We start from the raw sequence: 19376 nt of genomic DNA, 5'->3' as shown, positions 1-19376 counted from the left end.
GATAGATAAAATTTGGCGCGGAGGACCACATCGATGGGAGATTTAAGTTTATATCTCCACAAACAATCAGTGGCGCCGGCCAATGCACTAATTCATTTCATAAAAAATTTAATAGTTCTGGATTAGCAGTGACACAGCCATATATAGAGCAGATCGTAAGTTTATTCCCTTTTCCATACTTGCATTCTGTAATGGCCCATCTGCCAGATTTATCTGCAGCTGATTTTACGAACTGTATCTCGGCCCCCCGTGCCATGATAGCTACCCCTTTAGTTTTATTGGGCTGAGTTGTAGCAGTAATGACTCTATATCCTAGTGTTTTTAGCAGATGTGCCTGTGACCTCTCAACATGAGTTTCTTGCAGACAGACTATGTCTGCACCGATTGATTGAAAACCTAGAGCAATTCTCTGGCTTTTGTTTGTATCATTCTGCCTACATATATTAATAGACAACATTTTTAATTTAGCCATTAGTGCCTATTGGATCTATCTTGTCTTCTGGACCCGCTATATTAATTGTTCGAACTATGTCTTTTACCCTATTGACCCGCCTGTATATCCCCCCCCTGTGTCCCTAAGAGCCAGCCCCCCCCACCCCCGCCATTTCCTGAGGCATCCTGGGACATGAGGCCCCCAGGTGTGGGCGACCGAGTGATCCGAGCATCACCGTTCGCAAGGTCGTCTGAAAAAAATATAAAAAAAGACTGTAGATACATAATAAACCGGCTGGCATTTTTTTTTCCTTCCCCCTTTTTTTCCCCCCCGAACCCCTACCCCCTTTTCCCCGACTGAAATTTCCAATGATCTGACTCTAGTGTTATATATACCTCCCGACAGAAATACTTCTTTCCATAGTAGTCTACTTATCCTATTGACCGCCACTTCGTCTTTTTTTTTTTTTGTTTGATTTGTGTTTTTTTTTATTATTTTTTTTATAGGTTTCCTCATTTAGTTTCAGTTTTGCCTTAATTTAAATTTTTGACCTATTGTGTTTTTTCAGCTCCCCCAGATGCTTCCCCCATTTTTCTTGATTCCAAAAGTTCATGCCTCCGCTTGGATCTCACTTGTAAAGTTCTTAGATATTCCTTTATAGATTACTCTTAACCGTGCTGGGTTAAGAAGGTAGACAGTTGCTCCAGTCTTTTCAAACGGGGAGAAGATTTGCCGCATCCTCCAGCGGCGTTCCACCGTTGCGTGGGCAAAATCCGGGTGAACAAAAAACTTGTTTCCTTCATATTCTTTTTTACTCGTCGGTCTGGCCAGGTCATAGATCGCCTCACATAAAAGAAAGTTTCCAAAGCAGACCAGAACAGCTCTTGGGTGCTGGTTCCCTTTTTGAGACCGCTTAGATAGTGTCAGTGGAAAGCGATGAGCTCTTTGAACTTCACATTCCAGTTCCCATGTTTGAAGTTCCGGTAGGGCAGTCTTTAAAAGGTTGATAATATATCCCTTTGGATCGCTTCCCTCTGCACCTTCTGGAATTCCCAAGAAGCGGAGGTTATTTCTTCTACCTCTATTCTCAAGATCCTCTACCTTTGTCATTAGAACTTCAATAACACCAGCTTGGGTCTTGTCTCTGCTTTGGAGTTTAATAACATCTGCTTCCAAGTTTTCAGTGCGATTTTCCACCGAAGCCATTCTATCCATTATCTCAGTACAGGTATTGTCAACCTTTTGGATAGCGCCTCGGATTTGTTGAATAGCATCGTGATTCCTTTGACTATCCATTTTGACGTCTGAATGAAAATCCTTGATGCTCTTCAAGACCGCACCCAGCGACGGTTCTACAGCTGATCCTGGATTCCCTGTATCAATATGTAGTCTTTCTCTGCCCCTTTCACCTGCCCCACTGTTCGAGTGTTTTGGTTCTGTATATCCTATGGATGAAGGGGTTAAACTTTTCCGAAAGTGTCTAGATTTTTTCTTTATTTGGTCTGGATTGCTCCCCTGGTCCGTTGTTTCATCATCCATTGGTTTGTGGAGTCTCTTATGTTTTGATTTCTTTTTTCCCCCTTTCTTTTTAGGTATCGTGTCTCTGCCAGATTCCTCTGTTATACCTCTCTGGTATACCTGCTCTGACACTTCCATGTTAGCCCTAGGTGATTTTTCGTCTTCACTGATTGCGCTTGTCTCTACCATTTCGCTAGAGATGGATAATCCAGTTTCATAAAGTTCGGAGTTAGATTCCTCTGATACTTCTTCACTCTCTGTTTGTAGCATTTCTCCTACAACAGTGGTTTGTCCAATAGCGGAAGTATGATTCATATCCAAATCTTGATTGATCCTATCTATTGACGTATCTATTTTAGCTCCATTTACATTTAAATCGACTCTGAGGCAGTTCTTGATCGCAGCTGGCATTGCATCAGATTGCTTCTCATTTGGAGTATTATTGCTATTACAATTGTCGATTTTAATATCTTCGTTCAGAGCATCCTTTGAAACTGGAGCAAATATGTTAGAAATCCTTGGTTGGGTTTCGTCAGGTATTCCTGTTAATTTTGCTGCGGTCTTCAGATTTTTGATGGCTTGTAACCTCTTGGCCTTTTTTGCCATAAGTTCCGCCTTCTCATCAACTTGATCATCAGATTTGTCTTCCAGGTAAGGCTCGTTTATCTGTTCTTGCTTCCTATGTTTACCCCTCTCGCTTTCTTTCTCTTTCTCTTTTTCAGCAGTTTTAGTAGGATTTTTGCGTTTGCTTTTAATTTTCTCAGTGATATTTTTATGTTTTAATTTACTATTAGCATTGTCTTTATCGTCATTGCCTTCTTTTTCATTTTTTCCCTCCTGAGCCTTCAATCCTCTGGTTTCTGGCCTTCTGATGGAGCTATTGTTTTTTTTTGTTGGCTACACATTGTCTTGAGTGCCTCCTACATAGGTTTCAGGATTCGGTAATTTACCGATTAAAAATTTTAAGAATTTGGGGCCAGATGTAGGAAAAACGTATTTACCGATTCATAAATACCGAATTTTACCGATTCGGTATTTATGAATCGGTAAATATGAAGGAGGGAGATTTAGGAAGAATCGGTAATTGAATGACCGATTCTTTAAAATTCGGTATTTACAGATTCGGTAAATACCGAATCGGTATTTCCTATTGATTCCTATGGGCTGTGAAGCCCATAGGAATCAATGGGAAATACCGATTCGGTAATTACCGAATCGGTAAATACCGATTCCTGCAAGGGTGCAGGGGGTGTCACTTTGACACCCTCTAGCACCCCAAATACAGGCATGTGTGCCATGTGGCACACAGACATGCCCTAAGGGCATGTCTGTCTGTCACATGGCATAGGTATGCATGCACACATGTGCATGCACACCTGGATTCGGTATTTTACCACCCAATTCAATTGGGTGGTAAAATACCGAATCTGTATTGCCTTTGGGACTCAGAAGAGTCCAACCTACATTTGGATTTACCGAATCGGTAAAAATACCGATTCGGTATTTTACAGAATCGGTACATTTACCGATTCGGTAAATTTACCGATTCTGTAAAATAAATGCCCCTACATGCCAATTCTTAAATACCGGTCGGTACCGGTCGGTAACGGCCGAAATCGGCCGTTACCGACCGGTATTTAGGCTCCTACATCTGGCCCTTGGTAATTTACCGATTCCTTAAATTACCGATTCGGTAAATTACCTAGTCCTTGAAACCTGCCTCCTACATCTCAAATCCCTAAATACCGATCGGTAACGGTGAAATTTACCGATTTTCACCATTACCGACCGGTATTGCCTCATTTACATATGGCCCTTAGTGTATTAGTGAGTTTTGATTGCCTTCCGTAAGGCAATCAAAACTCATCTGTTCCCACTGTTTTAGGCTATTTTTCTCTTCTTCCCTTTTCCACCCAGCGGGTATTTTATGGTTTTTAGCGCCGGGACGCCTCGTTGCTGGGGCAGCTGTTCGCGCTCAATCAAATTCATAACATAGCATAACATATTAGGCTGGGTGGGGGTGATGGCCAGCGCCACCAGATTGCTTTGAAGGTCACATTTGGTGCCCTCCTTGCATACTCCAGTTTGAACCAGTTCTGGGAGCCCTTGGCTCCTGCTCTGGCACGAAACAGGACAAAGGACAAGGAAGTATCCTTCTCTTTGTCCAGCCCCTCCCCTGGAAGGGACACCAGAGATATCCTAACGCCTTTCTTAGGGTACGAAAGAGCTTACCTGTGGGTAGGTCTTCAGATTCATCGTGGGACAAGACTCACGTCTGAAACAATGTCACTCTTTGACCATCTGGACACTTGGACGTCGCTGGACTTTGCCTGGAACCAAGATTGCATCATACTCATTTCACTTCAAAGCTCCTCAGCTGTTTCTTACTATCACTATTTCATTTGTTCAGCAAGACCCCGTCAGATCTCGGAAATGTCAGAGCTATTGGCGTTTTCAATATGAATGTCTTTAGCCATGTTGTCTATCAGCACATCTGTTGTTCAGCATAGCAGGCCATAATCTAGTGCCTTTTCTTGGTTTGATTAATTTTTTTTTAGATAATTTGAAATTATAAGCAAAAATATGGCTACCACTTTAGCATATGTAAACTCTGTAAATATCTGTAAAAGTCTGCGTTTTCTGGAAAATTACACAGATTCCATCTTCAAAGTTAGAAAATACAAAAAAATTGACATGCACCACTGAGGCACTTGTGCAGTGGATATTTCATACCTCCAAATATTTTCAAACATTGGAATTAAATAAAAACCCTACAGCAGCACTGTGCAAAGAAAACCTGAAAGACAGGTGAAAAACCCCAACAATTGATGATCTACTAATTGGATGAGAGCTTTTCAAAGTTAGACCTCATTGAAAAATGGCACTAACTTTAGATATACAGCTATATTATTGGCACATATTGGTTAATAAAGGTACAAGATATTAAATTGTGGAATATCTTCCGCCAAGAGAAAAATGTCCCGTAATTACATCAAAGAAACTCTCACTGGCCTCAAGGTTGTAAAGAACATCACTGATCACACTAATTACATTAATCACCATATCCAAATACCACTCAGGAAGGAAGTTGGCGCTGCACGGAATCTCACAGTGATCTGACAATGAAAGTGTACATTCTTCACCACTACCCTTGATTTTCTTTGTATTATATGTATTACTCTGCAAAGGGGTACAAGGTAGCATTAAAATGTGCAGGATATCTATGCCCAGAAAACCACAGCTGAGCATCTCTGCAGTCCGCAATTTCTTAGGCATGCCCATATACTGTGGTTGCGTCATCTCAATTTTGGTAGCCATCACTAAACCTCAACATGAGCTAATTAGCTGAAGAGCGAATCAGCCTGTACAAAGAAAGAAGGCTACACCTTTCAGACCACAAAAACGTCTAAAAGATGCCACGCTTAGGTACACTTATGGAGTATTACTCCTAGGCCAGCTTTTGCGGCCTGGCAGCAGCACTCCAAGGAAAACAGATACCGGATATACGAGCTAAAAAGTGTTTAGCAGCTAGGCCCTAAAAGACACTGAATCACAACACGCACCAATGGAAAAAGATGCAATCTATATATAATATGGAAATTCCAACACTTTTTTTATATTTCGAAGGACACAAAGTCAGAGTAGTGAATGGCTGCCATATTCCTGTTTCAAGAAACAGCCCCCCCTCCTGCCACTGGGATCTGAAAAATGGCCTTTCTAACTCCAACTTTAATATTCTGACATCCAGTCTGTCCTATGGGTGAATGCTTTGACAGAGTATCTGTCAAGGCATTAGCGATTTCCAACAGTCTTGGAGGAAAAACAAACCCAAACTCTGAAAAACTCTGAAAAACATTCAAATATGACTACACAGATAATGATTAATGAAGCCACAATACATGATGTGTGTCATAAAGGTGTCAGAAACGTTGCCCTCAATCACATGTGGAAAATAGTCCTATGGGGACACCAACACTGTGACATGGATTCACAAGCAACACTGTGGTCACACTGGAGAGTGAAACATGAATTAAGTTTAATAGCAGAAAGCATACTGCTGAAAAGGCACAGAATAGTAATGCCTTAATTTTTAATTCCCAAGATACTGAAGTGGTACACCAGGGACACTGATTATTGGTAAGACCAAAGCAGAATTAAGATCAAAAGTAAGCTTCCCTTCATTGATACCAGGTAGAAAATCTGATTCATCAATATGACCTTTGCCTGGCCTCAGAACTTGTTGAGCAGGCTATTCCCAACATCATGGAAGAAGGTACCGGAAACCAAAGGCTAAACAGATAATCAGTGACTACTGATAGTAGTACATTTGTATGAGGGTTGTAAGTGGATACATGACAGGAAGTATATCAGGTTCTGCATATACAAGAAACCATCAGTAAGAGAATAGAGGCTGTGCCAACTCATAACATCATATAGACAATACTAGATGTGCCATCCAATGGGTTATGGCCCTTCCCTTTTCATCAGGAAACCTGTTTCTAGTCTATAGTAAAAACGACTTCCCAATCGAAAACCTCAAGCGGGTTAACATCCTCAAGACTCCTACTCCCCAATTGACTCGGCAACATAAATGCATACTTCTCAACTACAGATCAGCTAGTAAACACGCCACCAATATCTATGATCTCATCCAGACTAACAAACTGGATATCATTACCCTCACAGAAACCTGTGCTAAATTGCTCTTCCTCCCCTACCCTTGTCCTTCTAGTCCCACCTGGTTAAGACATAATTCGTATGGACAGATCCTTGAAAACGTGTGGAGGAATAGCCTATGTACACAGAAACACTCTTTCGGCCTCACAATCAGAAACCCCCACCCCAATCTCCTGTGAATATCTATGTATCACCATATCATGCAAAAACCCGCCCGGTCTGCAAATTACATGCATTCTACCACCCCCCGGGAGACAATCTTCCCTTCATTGAGCACTTAATGGAAATCATCTCTTCCAATGACGACCCTCTAGTGTCCCAAATCTTCCTGGCAGACTTTATCCTACACTGGTCTAACCCTAATGATTACGTAGTGAATTGTCTCAAATCCTTTCTTTTGGATCACAAACTGACATAATTATGTGATAGCTCAACTCACAACAAGGGTGAAACTCTGGAAGTCATAATAGCCAAAGGTAACACCATCACACTGGAGTCCATTACCCCATGCAATTGGTCCGACCACTACTGCATCCTCTTCTTTATCAACAGGAAGGTGTCGGTAAAGGGGGTCCAGCCCATGAAAACGAAGCAATGGAAATGGAACCTCCGAAATATAAACACTGAAGAACTAGCTACCCTTTGTAAAAATGCCTAGTATTCCCAAGCAGTTATGAAGGATGTTCATATCCTCACAGATTTTTATAATTCCTCTATTTCTGATGTCATAGATGCTATAGACCTTTTAGAACATAAAAATGCCTCCCACAAAATTTCCAAACCTTGGTTCAACTCCAACCTAAACTCGGAACGCCGTAAACTGAGGGCGGCTCAAAGATCATGGAGATCCATGCCATCCACCGAACAATTAAACCTTCTTAGAGCTATTAGGAATTGTTACAACAAAAAAATCAAGTCTAGAAAAGCCTACTTCTTCAGATCCTAACTTAATCAAGCTAAACACCTCCCTACGAACCTTTTTGAACTCATTAAACAACAATCAGTCAAAAGGCACCCAACCGCCATGACCTTGGTGATGGCTTACCTACATGTGACGAGTTATCCGCCTTCTTCTCCCAGAAAACTAACAGCATCAATATAGACATTTAATCAAAGAGGGCTCTTCTATCAATATATGAAACCACGGCCCCACTTACCCACCAAGAGCCACTCATCCCCCTTAGTTTAAGTCTCAAGAACAATGCATCTTGGCACACCTTTACCCACCTCAGCGAAAGTGACATTGCAATCAATCCGTCTAACCAATGCTTTAACCCTCTTCCACCTCCCATCTTCAAGGACATAAAAGCCTCCACCCTCCCCTTATGGTCCAAGCTCATCAATGCTTCACTAGTGCAAGGCACGATTCCAGACTGTCTAAAAGCAGCACAGGTATCCCCCATTCTAATAAATCCTAATGCAGATGGCTCCAGTCTGAACAACTTCTTTCCCATTTCCAACATCCCCACTCTGGTGAAACTTCTTGAAAAATGCATGCTAGTTCAACTCTACTCACACATCGAGAAATTCCAATTGTTGGATCATCATCAATCCGGTTTCCGGAGAGAGCACAGCACTGAATCGGCACTCAGGCACATCATAGATGACATGTTAAAATTCCTAGACCACAATGAATCTTGCTTATTGATCCTCCTTGACTTATCTTCTGCCTTCGACACTGTGAAACATATCAAAATACTATGTTCTGTAGAACACAGGATGGGCTTATCAGGGTTGGTATTGAATGGGTTCACATACTTCCTTCAAAACAGGTCCCAAAGAATCAAGATGAATCAATATCTTTCTCAGCCCCGTACAGTAACGTTGGGGGTTCAACAGGGGTCCGCCCTATCACCCATACACTTCAATTTCAACTCAATCCTGATGAACATTCAAAACTGGCTCACTGACAACTACCTCAGGCTCAACACATCCAAAGCGGAATTCCTTTTTTTCCCGCTCCCCCTAATCACATTCTAAAGATTAACCTTTGGATGAAACACCTCACAGCCTTCATTCAACTGCTCCTCCCACATTATTGATTCAGCTAAATCCCTCAGAATCATGCTAGACATGCATTTGAATATAAAGAACCATATCAGCAATGCAACCAAGGGAGCTAAACATCAGTTGAGTATACTACGGAATCTTAAATCATTCCTTCCACAGAAAGACTTCAAAATGGCAGTACAAGCTCTAGTTTTGCGAAGACTAGACTTCAGTAGTTCCATGCTATGTGGTCTCCCCAGAGCCTGGCTCCTCTAAGGCTTCCCTTAATGCTGCAACTAGATTGATTACTGGGACAAAAAGAAAAGAACACCTATCTGCAGGCCTAAAATCCCTAAACTGGTTACCATACGAGGCAAGAATACGGTTAAAAATTGCCTGCATTACGCACAAAGCCCTTCATCTCAAGACCCCCATCTATCTGGCTCAAAAACTAGAACTATCAGGGAGCTGCAGAGCGTCATGAAGTGCAAGTACAATGCTCCTGAAACCACAGACTTTCCACAAAGAGAGATCGAGCAACAGAGCATTCTCTGGCATTGCCCCAAAGATTAGGAACTCTCTACCTTCAGAAATCTGTACAATTTCGTCCACCACTTCCTTAAAAAATGAAGTGAAAAAATCCTAATGCTCAAGTTCCTGCCCTAATAATCCTTGGCTCCTAGACTCCATTACTGCCCTCTAATCGGTCGTCTTGATTGACTTTTTGATATGGTTATATACCTGGGAATAACATTGTTAGCATGCATTGTACATACATATGTTCGAATGGTCCTCACCCATTACTGTATCCGCCCTACCCTTATGTGAAGAGTTCTGATACCTACAGGAGTCTTGCATGTGCCTTGCATAATTAAGTAACAACTGTTTTGCTTCCCAATACTGTAGCCCTCTTACCCAACATTGTGAAGCGCTCTGATACCCGTAAGGGTCAAGTTCGTGTTATACAAAACTTTAGAAATAAATAAATTGAAGATGGGATAGCATAGTACTTTCGGATGAAGTGGGTAGGAGAACATATTTAACATAGGACAGCTAAGTACACCTTGCTGGGCAACTGTGTATTTTGTTGGATTTGTCTTGTCTTGTACTACTTTGCACAGGTCTCTCCCTTCCTATGCATCTTTGTTGTTTTGGGCACTCCTTTTGGTTCCCTTCTGATGAGATCCTTCTTAACCTCTCTGCTTCTGCACACCACTTCTCAACTGCTACAAACCTGCACCTGAGGGCCTGCAGCTATCACCTCTTCCTCTATTGCGAGTCTATTACTGGAGTGATCACTCCCACTGTTGATGACACCTTACCCTTAGCCTACAATGGTGAATACAACCAACTTATGGCCCAATAGAAACCTTGGTAGTATGTATACTCCATCGCAGCAGTGATGGAGTATACATAACTCCAACACAAAGGTCTGTCCCCCCCAAATTAAATGTGGGCGGCCTTCAGGTTGGCTACAGCGGTGACTACTACACCATAGCCAAACCTCTCTGATGGTCCGACAGACTATTGGTCGTCGGAGAAACGGCTATATGTCTGTCCAGCCAATCAAAATGGCAGATATGTAGCCATTTCTTTACTGACTGTCACCACCAGGCAAACCCTGGCAGTGAGGGATGACTCCCATGGCGAGAGACACATTACTGTTGTGGGATTTTTTTTGGGGGGGGGATTGAAAAAAGAATACTGTTTGGTACAGGTTTGCATCATGCGGAGGCTGAAGCCACCTCATAAGGATCATATTGCATTACTAATTGTTGTTCACACATATTATCATAACATATGTGGTGTACAACTGCAAAGCTGGGGTGGAAATCCAAAGAAGACCGCCGGGCCCCTCCTGTGTTTCTCCCTTTCCTTACCCTTCTTCTGCATTTCCACAAAGTCTTATACATATGCAATAGTGGTTGTGTTTTTTAAGTACTTGCAATCAGGCAAGAGCTTACCAGCCCACACATGGATCCTTATGTTAATCCCTTTGCCTCTATTGCAAGGGCCAATGAGAATCTACAAGGGGAAATGGAAATGGTAACAGGCAAACAAAACATTCTCATAGAAAGACTCAAATATTTTTAGAGCTAAACCACAGCTTTACTGAGAATTGCTCAGTCTTACCCAGCAGGTTCCCCTGTATCTACTTCTACTCACAAGATAATTGGATAGAATAACCTCCAGATATATTTCAACTTGTATTCAATCATGAGTTCCTTCCTGAAAAATATATCTTGGATCTGAGAAATTTCTTGGGTTTTCTAGTGCACGGCCAGTTGCAGTTTATGAATTGAACTGGACTTATTCACAGTGATACAGCCAAAATATCCTTTATTTTATAATATTTGACTAAAGATAAGTTGACGTGGGCTACACCGCTGATACTTAAGCAAGCCTCTTGCCAGTCTCAATCTGATACCCTTTCGAATCGAGTTTGGGCAGTGTTTCTGAGTATCTAGACTAATCAAGTTGCTTGTATGACACACCTTTCCTTGAAACAAGGTTCATAATAACTTGTAACATATATTGCCCACTTTCAATGGTTTCTTTGTGAAGCTGCATTGATAGGCAAACCGTTAGCTGCGCCTTCTAACATTGCTTACTTGCAGAGATTAAACATGCATTATCAATACGTATTACACAGTCACCAACCACAGTAAATTTACACAATTTGACATTACAAATGTATCAATGACTAAAAAGGGAAAAAAGAGAAAAAACACTTCCTGGAAGATTAACATATGTGTACAAACTTACCTCAGTGGCTAAGGATCAGTCAGGTAGAAATCATCAAATGGAGGAGTAAAGACTAAAGGAGCATCTGTGCATGTACTATGTCACCTGGTCATTTTAAAAAAGACTGTCCACAGCTGTCAGAAAACTACCAAACTTGTCCACGAGTCAGAGCACTGGTTCAAGCAGAAAACAAAACACACTTTTTTGTGAAAATGATTCTCTCTTTGCCCATCATATTAGATTCATGAGCCTTCAGCTATTTTATTGATCATTCATTTGGGGTGAAAATGGCTATTCCAGTGGTGACATCAGAAAAGTTGGAACTGATAAGGGTCATTGATGGGAGTCCACTCAACTCCTATGACAATGTAAAAGAGAGGGAACCCCCCTGCCACGGTGTAACTCACTGACTATTTGGGAAACATAATTTTGATGCCATCGATACACCTATGTTTACAATCATATTGGGAACTTCTTTGCTCTGGAGTACACCCGCAGGTAGATTTGACAAAAAGAACAACAAGAAACCTGTTTCTTATGCAAAACTTGGGAGGTAAATAACAGAGCTGCAACTGTGTCTTAGGCACTTCCAATTGAGTACAAGGAGTTTGAGGATGTGTTTTGTGAAATGGGTCCAAGACACAAGGGAGTGACCCTTATTCAAAGAAAAGGGCAGGGTATACAAAAAGTTTGACACAAAACAATTCCCTTTTCACTACATTAAATGTTCTAAATATAAAAATATTCTTAACAAAATAATAGCGCATACACCTTATTTATATACATTGATATACAGCAACGAAGACTCACTATTACTACACACTATCTGAATGAAATTGGATAATATCATGGTAAGCTTATGAAAGCCTCACAATAACATTATTTTATTTAAAATTAGAATCATGTCCACCAAAAAGTAGGTGGATAGTGTATAAAAAAAGGCGGCCAAAAGGGGTCTAGTGACGAGGAGACCTGCAGTAAGTGCAACCAAATTTATTGAGATATGACCTCTGAATGCCGTTAACCAACGGCTCCCTCTTGCTCCCACAAGAAGCTTCCAACTTCGGACCGGGACCCACGCGCACAGAGACAATAGGTGGGACGAAAGCGGGGAAGGGACAGAAGCAGAGGGTGTGCATTGACACGTAAGACAGCATATTACATCTTCTCCCGTTTTTCAAGATGAACTAATAAGTTATACATTTTTCCAAATAGGCAGAAGAAAACATGTCTCTTACATTTTTTCTTAAAGGTGAACTAGTACCTTGCACAGCCTTTAAATCTTACGGGGGAACAATTGTTCTCTGTCCCGAACAGTATCAACAGGTCTAGTTGCAATCCCAGGAGGAGATACATTGGGAAGATCACCAACAGTTGCAGAATCGGTGCTAGTACCGCACACTTCACATTCGCTTACCTCTGCTGAGGATGCTAACGCATCGTTCTGCAACTCATAATGCCTACTCAAAGGCTTGAGGATCGTGCTACTAGCAACATTTGAACCATTCTACCACTGACCATTGTCAAAGAGGACAACAGTGCCCTTGGTTTTGAACATGCGCCTAGGCTCACTGTACTTTCTCATGTTTGTTCTTTTCCTAGGATACTTCACTCTCACAACATCACCTGTTTTCACAGACATCTCTTTCCCAACATTCCTTGCATTGTAAATAATGCACATTTTCTTCTGGCGTTTGTCCACCAGACTCCTCGTCCTCCTCTCATTCTCTTTATAGTTCTCGTTCTACCATTTTTTCCAAGCCACGGACCAATGTGGCTGCAATTGTGTGATTGCTGCTCTACCCCTGATTAGTTCAAAGGGGGTTCTACCAGTAGTGTTGTGTGGGGTGGTGCGGTAGGACCACAACCTGGTACGTAGTGCTGACAGGAATGTGGGACTTTAAAGCCATTCGGATAGTTTCCTTGATCAAGTGATTGGCCCGTTCTACCTGGCCATTGCTTTGTGAGTGGTATAAAGAGGACCTCACATGTTCTGTGCCATTTTTTTCATAAATGAGACCAACTCGGAGGATATAAACTGCACACCATTGTCGGTGATGAGCTGATGTGGGAAACCTTCTCTGCAAAACAATTCTTTCAAGGAGTTCATTACCTCACAAGTGGTGGGTTGTGACACAAATTTGACTTCCACCCATTTTCTGAAGTAATCAATTATTACTGTGCTGTAGCGCATCTCTAGGCTCAAAGCATTCTTTGGTCCAATGAAGTCAATGCCGACTTTGATCCATGGACCCTAGGGTAGTTCCACAGAGGTAATGGGGCAATGGTGCGTCGTCATTGTTTTGTCTGCCTTAGCGCAAACTGAACAATGAGTGACAAATACATCCACGGAGGGCCACCAGTATCTCTCCCTCAACCTCTGTTTGGTGCCTCTCATTCCCACATGTCCTTCGTGGGCTACTGCTACCAACCTACCATTCATGGTCATTGGCGCTACCAAAGTTTCAGCCCGCAGAATGATATCTTCAACAACACTTATGTCTTCCTTAATTTTCCAGTGTGGTCTGTCTCGTCTAATACTCTTTCATGTGGCCAACCTTTAACCACACATTTCTTAATTCCATCAAACACACTATCATTCTTTATTGCCTCTAACCATTCTGACTTTGAAATGGTACCATTGGACACGTCACCTTCAAGCAAGCATGCAACAAGCAAAACATCTTCCTCATCTTTATCACGCTCAGTTTAATCCTCACAAGGGGCAAGTGACAAGCAATCTGCTGACACATTTACTCTGCCTGGAATGTATTCCATCCTAACTTGATACTCCTGCAATTTAAATGCCAACTTCGCAATTCTCGACGAGGGTCGACTAGAACCTCTCCCTTCAAGTTTGTTAACCAACGATTTGTGATCAATGCGTAAGTGAATAACTTGCCCCACAAAAAACTTTAAAACTTTGTAACAGCCCAAACGCAAGCCAACAATTCGTGCTCAATTACTGAGTACTTTGTCTCTGGGCCCCTTAGATTTCATGATGCAAATGTGATGATTTCTCCCCTTTTTCAGTTCTTTGGCTGAGCACTGCCCCAGCCCGATCTGGCTGGCGTCTGTGGTCACTGTGCTTTGCAATTTTTCATTGAATGACTGAAGTTATGGTGTTGCTCGAGTTCCTTCTTTATGATCTTTATGCTCGGCTCGCATTTTTCATCCCAAATTAATTCTGCATCCCTCTTTATCAGTTTCCGAAGTGGTTTGACCTTGGCTGCGTAATGTTGTATGAACTTAGAGAGGAATTCACACATGTTTAAGAGGGATGCAAGTTCTTCCGTATTCGTTGGGTTTGGTGAACAGAAAATTGCAGATATCAAGGATTGCTTGGGTCGAACTCCATTTTCATCGATGAGATGACCTAAGGACTCTACAGTTCCCTTGAGGAATTTACATGTATCCTTTTGCAAGGTGAGACCACTGTCCTGAATCCTTTTAAGGACCTTCCTTAACACGGCTAGGTGTTCTTCTTCCGTCTTGCTGTAAATCAGTACATCATCTTGGAATGACCTAACACATTCCATGCTGCTGAACAATTGATTCATAGTGTTGGAATACAGCTGATGCTGAACATAGCCCGAAGGGTAATCTACAAAGTTGATATGTGCCTTCAGGGGTGATGAACACAGTATATTTTTTTGACTCATCAAGTAGTTGTATTTGATGGTATGCTGCGCTGACGTCTAATGCGGAAAAGATCCTTGCTTGACCCTGGATGTAATGCTTCTGTAAATTCATCTATTTGGGACAAAATGAATCCAACAGCTCTGGCTGACACATTCACCTCAACAATTAAGGGAAAATTAATATTAGGATGTCTTACAATGGAAGCAGTGAATAAATATTTTAATTTTTTATATATCAAATTTAAAAGGGAGTCCTTTCTGAATGAATTGAGTGAGTGCTGTGATCAAGAAAGAGCAAGAGGGAATAAACTGACTGAAGTTGGCAAGGCCAACAAATCTCAAGATGTCTTAAACAATCTTTGGTGTGGGCTCCTGAATAAATGCTGGTACATTTGAATGATTTATACTAATTTGAAGTTGATGAAATGGAGTATCGGACAAAAGTGACAGACGTAACATTGGCTTTACATCTTGAGAGCCTAGAATACACACTGTTGTCATAACCTTTGAACAACTTCTTCGACAAGTTGTTGATGTTCTTGGATATTGAAGAAAAGTATTAGAATGTCCTCTAAGTAGGTCACCTATCACTGATCTAAATTGTTTCTAAAATGTTAAAAAGCTGCCAGGGCATTACAAAGGCTGAATGTCATCAGAAAGTACTCCTAGTAGTCATATTTTGTATAAAAAGCCGTTTACCACCTTGAGGAATACACATAGATTGTAGGCCCTATGGTGATCAAGTTTAGTGAAATATTGAGCATTGCGTAGTTGATTTAATGACACAGTTGAAAGGTAAAATATGCAGTTGTTGATGGTGAGGGCATTACGTTCTCAGTATTCGATTCATGGTCTTAGTTCTCCATGAGGTTTTGGCACTACAAATATTGGAGCGGATCCTTGTGAGGTTGAATAACTTATAAAACCTTTAGTTAAGTCTTCATTGATGCATTTTTAAGTTCTTTCTATTCCTTGTGTTTAGAAATGTAGATCCAACCATTAGGTTGAATGCACCAAGTACCAAGTCAATTGCTCAATCATTTGGTGTATTGGAGGGTAAACACCAACTCGTTTATCAGAGGTAGGCGTTGGCAATCTGCTACCACGTGGCAGTTTAGTTCACAAAGGTCTATAGATAAGCGGATCTTCCTTTTCTTCGCAATAACCATGGGCGATAGCCATTCAGACACATTGATTGGATTGATTATGCCATCCTTGTACCAATTCTCTAGAATTGTTTTAACTTCAGCGCAGACAGATAATGTTATGTTCCTGACTCTTTGTTTAACTGGGTATGCAATACTCTGCAGAACAACCTGGTGTTCAAAGTCCTTTAAGCATCCCAATTGCTTGCTGAACACCCCCTTAAATTCCTTGAGAATGGTTTCCAAGTCATCCTCTTAAATGCTGAATACATACGGTGGTTGGCAAGGGTTGATCATCATTTTCAGTTTGTGTTGCTCTAACCAACCTAGAATGTTCACATTGTAATCTACTGCTAATATTCTTGTGAAGGTATTTTTCTCTTTGAATGACAGTTCCACCTTAAATACCCCTTCCAATTTTATCTTGTGTCCGCCATATGCACCTGGAACAATTCTGCTGGAATACAACGATGTCTTGCACCTTAAACCATTGTAGGTGTCCTTTGACAAGATTGTAATTCTTGATCTAGTGTCCACCAACATCTTGAAATTTCATCCGTTCACGCTGACACTACACCTGGGTTGGTTTTGCACAGCTTCTCTGTTGATGATGGCAACAAGCAAATCCAAGTTCTCCAATAGTTCACTCTCGTCAGTCTTCTTCTGATTTGGATTCATTTACTGTGTAAATCTTCTTTGAATGCAAAGCTCTGCAAACGTTAAGGAAATGTCCCATTTTACGGAATCACTTGCAGACCTTGCCCCATGCAACACACTCTTTGTCTGATGCCACATGCGCACTTGACCCACAATGATAACAGCTAGGCTTGCCACAGTAAGTTCTGGAGGTCTTCCTTGTGAAATTCTTACGTGGTTGATTGGATGCAGATTCTTCATCTTTATGGACTAGATTGATGCTCACTTGCTGGGTGTCAGGTTTGCGCAGCAACTTCACCCCCTTAGCTGATCTTTCCATGCTCTTGATGGTGGAAATTACCTTTTCCAGTTCAGGTTCCTATGACACAACAGCTTCTCTTGCGCTTTCACACATGTGGTGTGCATCATCACCTGATCGCGTATCATCTCGTCTATGTCTCTGGATGCACATGTTGTGGCAAACATTCGTAGTGTAGCAACGTAAGACTCAATTGCCTCACCCAGTGCTTGGTACCTTTAGTAGAAGTTGTATCTTTCCATTATCACACTCATAGTGGTATCAAAGTCATTCTTCATTCTCATTTTGGCTTCAACAAACACATTCCACTCTTCATCCTCCTCCTCTTTTTCAATAGGAGTTATGTGATCAAACAACCTCCTTCCTTCTGCCCCTAAACAGTTGTACATAATGGCTTTTTTACTGGATGGATTGTATTTAGTCCCATCAATTGCCTCCAGATGTTTTTAAAAACATTAAACCCACCATGTCTAACTTTCTGTAGGTGGCCCAAGGATTTCCAAAAAGGTGCTTGGCATAGCCACTGTGTTCTATTGTTCATTGACAGCATGTATGAGTGAATCTACAGGTAAGTGATTAGATGTGTGCATACACCTAGGAATCAATGAGTGGGTTTTTAAATACTTCTATTGCTGTGTCAATGGATTCAAATATGATACTCTGTATTTTACAAAGAGTGATGAAAGATTTTACCAGTGTATGAAAAGGTGTATGTGATTGTCACGTGGATGAGGTCATCAGTGATGTCATCATTGATATCATTTGAGATGTCATCAGTGATGTCACTGACCATGTCATGAATGATGTAATATGTGACATCATCAGCAGTGGATTGCGGGTGCGCGAAATATAGTTAGTACAACTAACTATATAGGAGCAATTTCAATCTTTTTTTTAAATGCTAATTCCTAACTATATAAGGTCTGAAACCTATGGTTTTTTCAGTGAATTTGCAAGGTTTTTTATATGCTAATTTCTAACTATATAAGGCCTGAAACCTATGGTTTTTTTCAGTGAATTTGCAAGGTTTTTTAAATGCGAATTCCTAATTATATAAGGCCTGAATCCTATGGTTTTTTCAGTGAATTTGCAAGGTTTTTTAAATGCTAATTCCTAACTATATCAGGCGTGAAACCTATGTTTTTTTTCAATAAATTTCAAAGGTTTTCTAAATGCTAATTCTATTAGCGCATAACGTTTAAATATGTTAATATCCTTGTGGGACCACCTGAGCAGCCGTAGGGGGTGAGGGTGTTTCTACCCTGCCCACTTTTTGCATTCTACACGTTTGTTTTTCTGCTTCTTTTGTGCCTCGGTCTACCGAGCACAAGATGGCTGCCCAAACTTCCTGGTTTGGACTGTTCACAGCCAATCAATGCAGCCCATGCTCGGAAAGGTCTGCGCGCACTCCTGATTGGCTGGCAGTCGTCTATCAACATTCCAAACTGTCCAAACCAAGAAGTGTTGGCCACCATCTTGTTTCTCAGGAGAACTGAGGCACAAGAGAGCCCAAAACAAGAGTGGAAAATGCAAAACTGGGGCAGGGTAGAGATCCCCTGGCCCCCTCGCCCTTCTCAGGGGGTCCCAGAATCACCCCAGGGCAAAACAAAAATATTTTGTTTTTTTTTCAAAAAATCGCCCTTGGGGTTCTTCTGGGACCCCCTGAGAAGGGCTAGATGTCCTATGGAAAATTGCATGTTGAAAAACACGTTTTGGGACCCCTTTTTCACTGTTTTCCCCCGTGGTACGCTCAGGGTATTCGTACCTGTAAATGCCCATGTACGCGCGCCCTGAGCTTACTCCGTGAAATTTCCCCCCAAAAATAAAAATTAATTTTGCCCTTTGTGGGACTTCTAGGCCCCCCTGAGAAAACCTAGGGGGTCAGGGGGTCTCTACCCTTCCCCCTTTCAGCGTTTTCCCCTTTTATTTTTGACCTCGGACTGTTTCGAATGTTAACAGACAACCGAGAGCCAATGACCTTTCCGCTCGCGCACTTCCGTGGCACGCCGGGTGCGCTCCCCGGTACGCGTACCGGTAAGCGCTCGAAGCGCGCATATAGATATATATGTGTTTTTGAAGTTAATTTTCATAAAAACCACTGGAGCAATTTTCAGCAAATATAGAAAAGGCACTTCTGCGTACCAGTCCCTACAATTTTGCAAAGTTTGGAGTAATTCCATTCAGCGGTTCGGGCTGTAGCCGTGTCTGAACGTCCTATGAAATTCACATGGGGAAAACACGTTTTGGGACCCCCCTTTTTTCTCGGCCCCCGC

Source organism: Lissotriton helveticus, chromosome 10 (genome assembly GCF_964261635.1).
Source record: "Lissotriton helveticus chromosome 10, aLisHel1.1, whole genome shotgun sequence".
Lineage (NCBI taxonomy): Eukaryota > Metazoa > Chordata > Amphibia > Caudata > Salamandridae > Lissotriton > Lissotriton helveticus.
The sequence above is the reverse complement of the archived record's forward strand: the minus strand, read 5'-3'. Positions refer to the sequence as shown.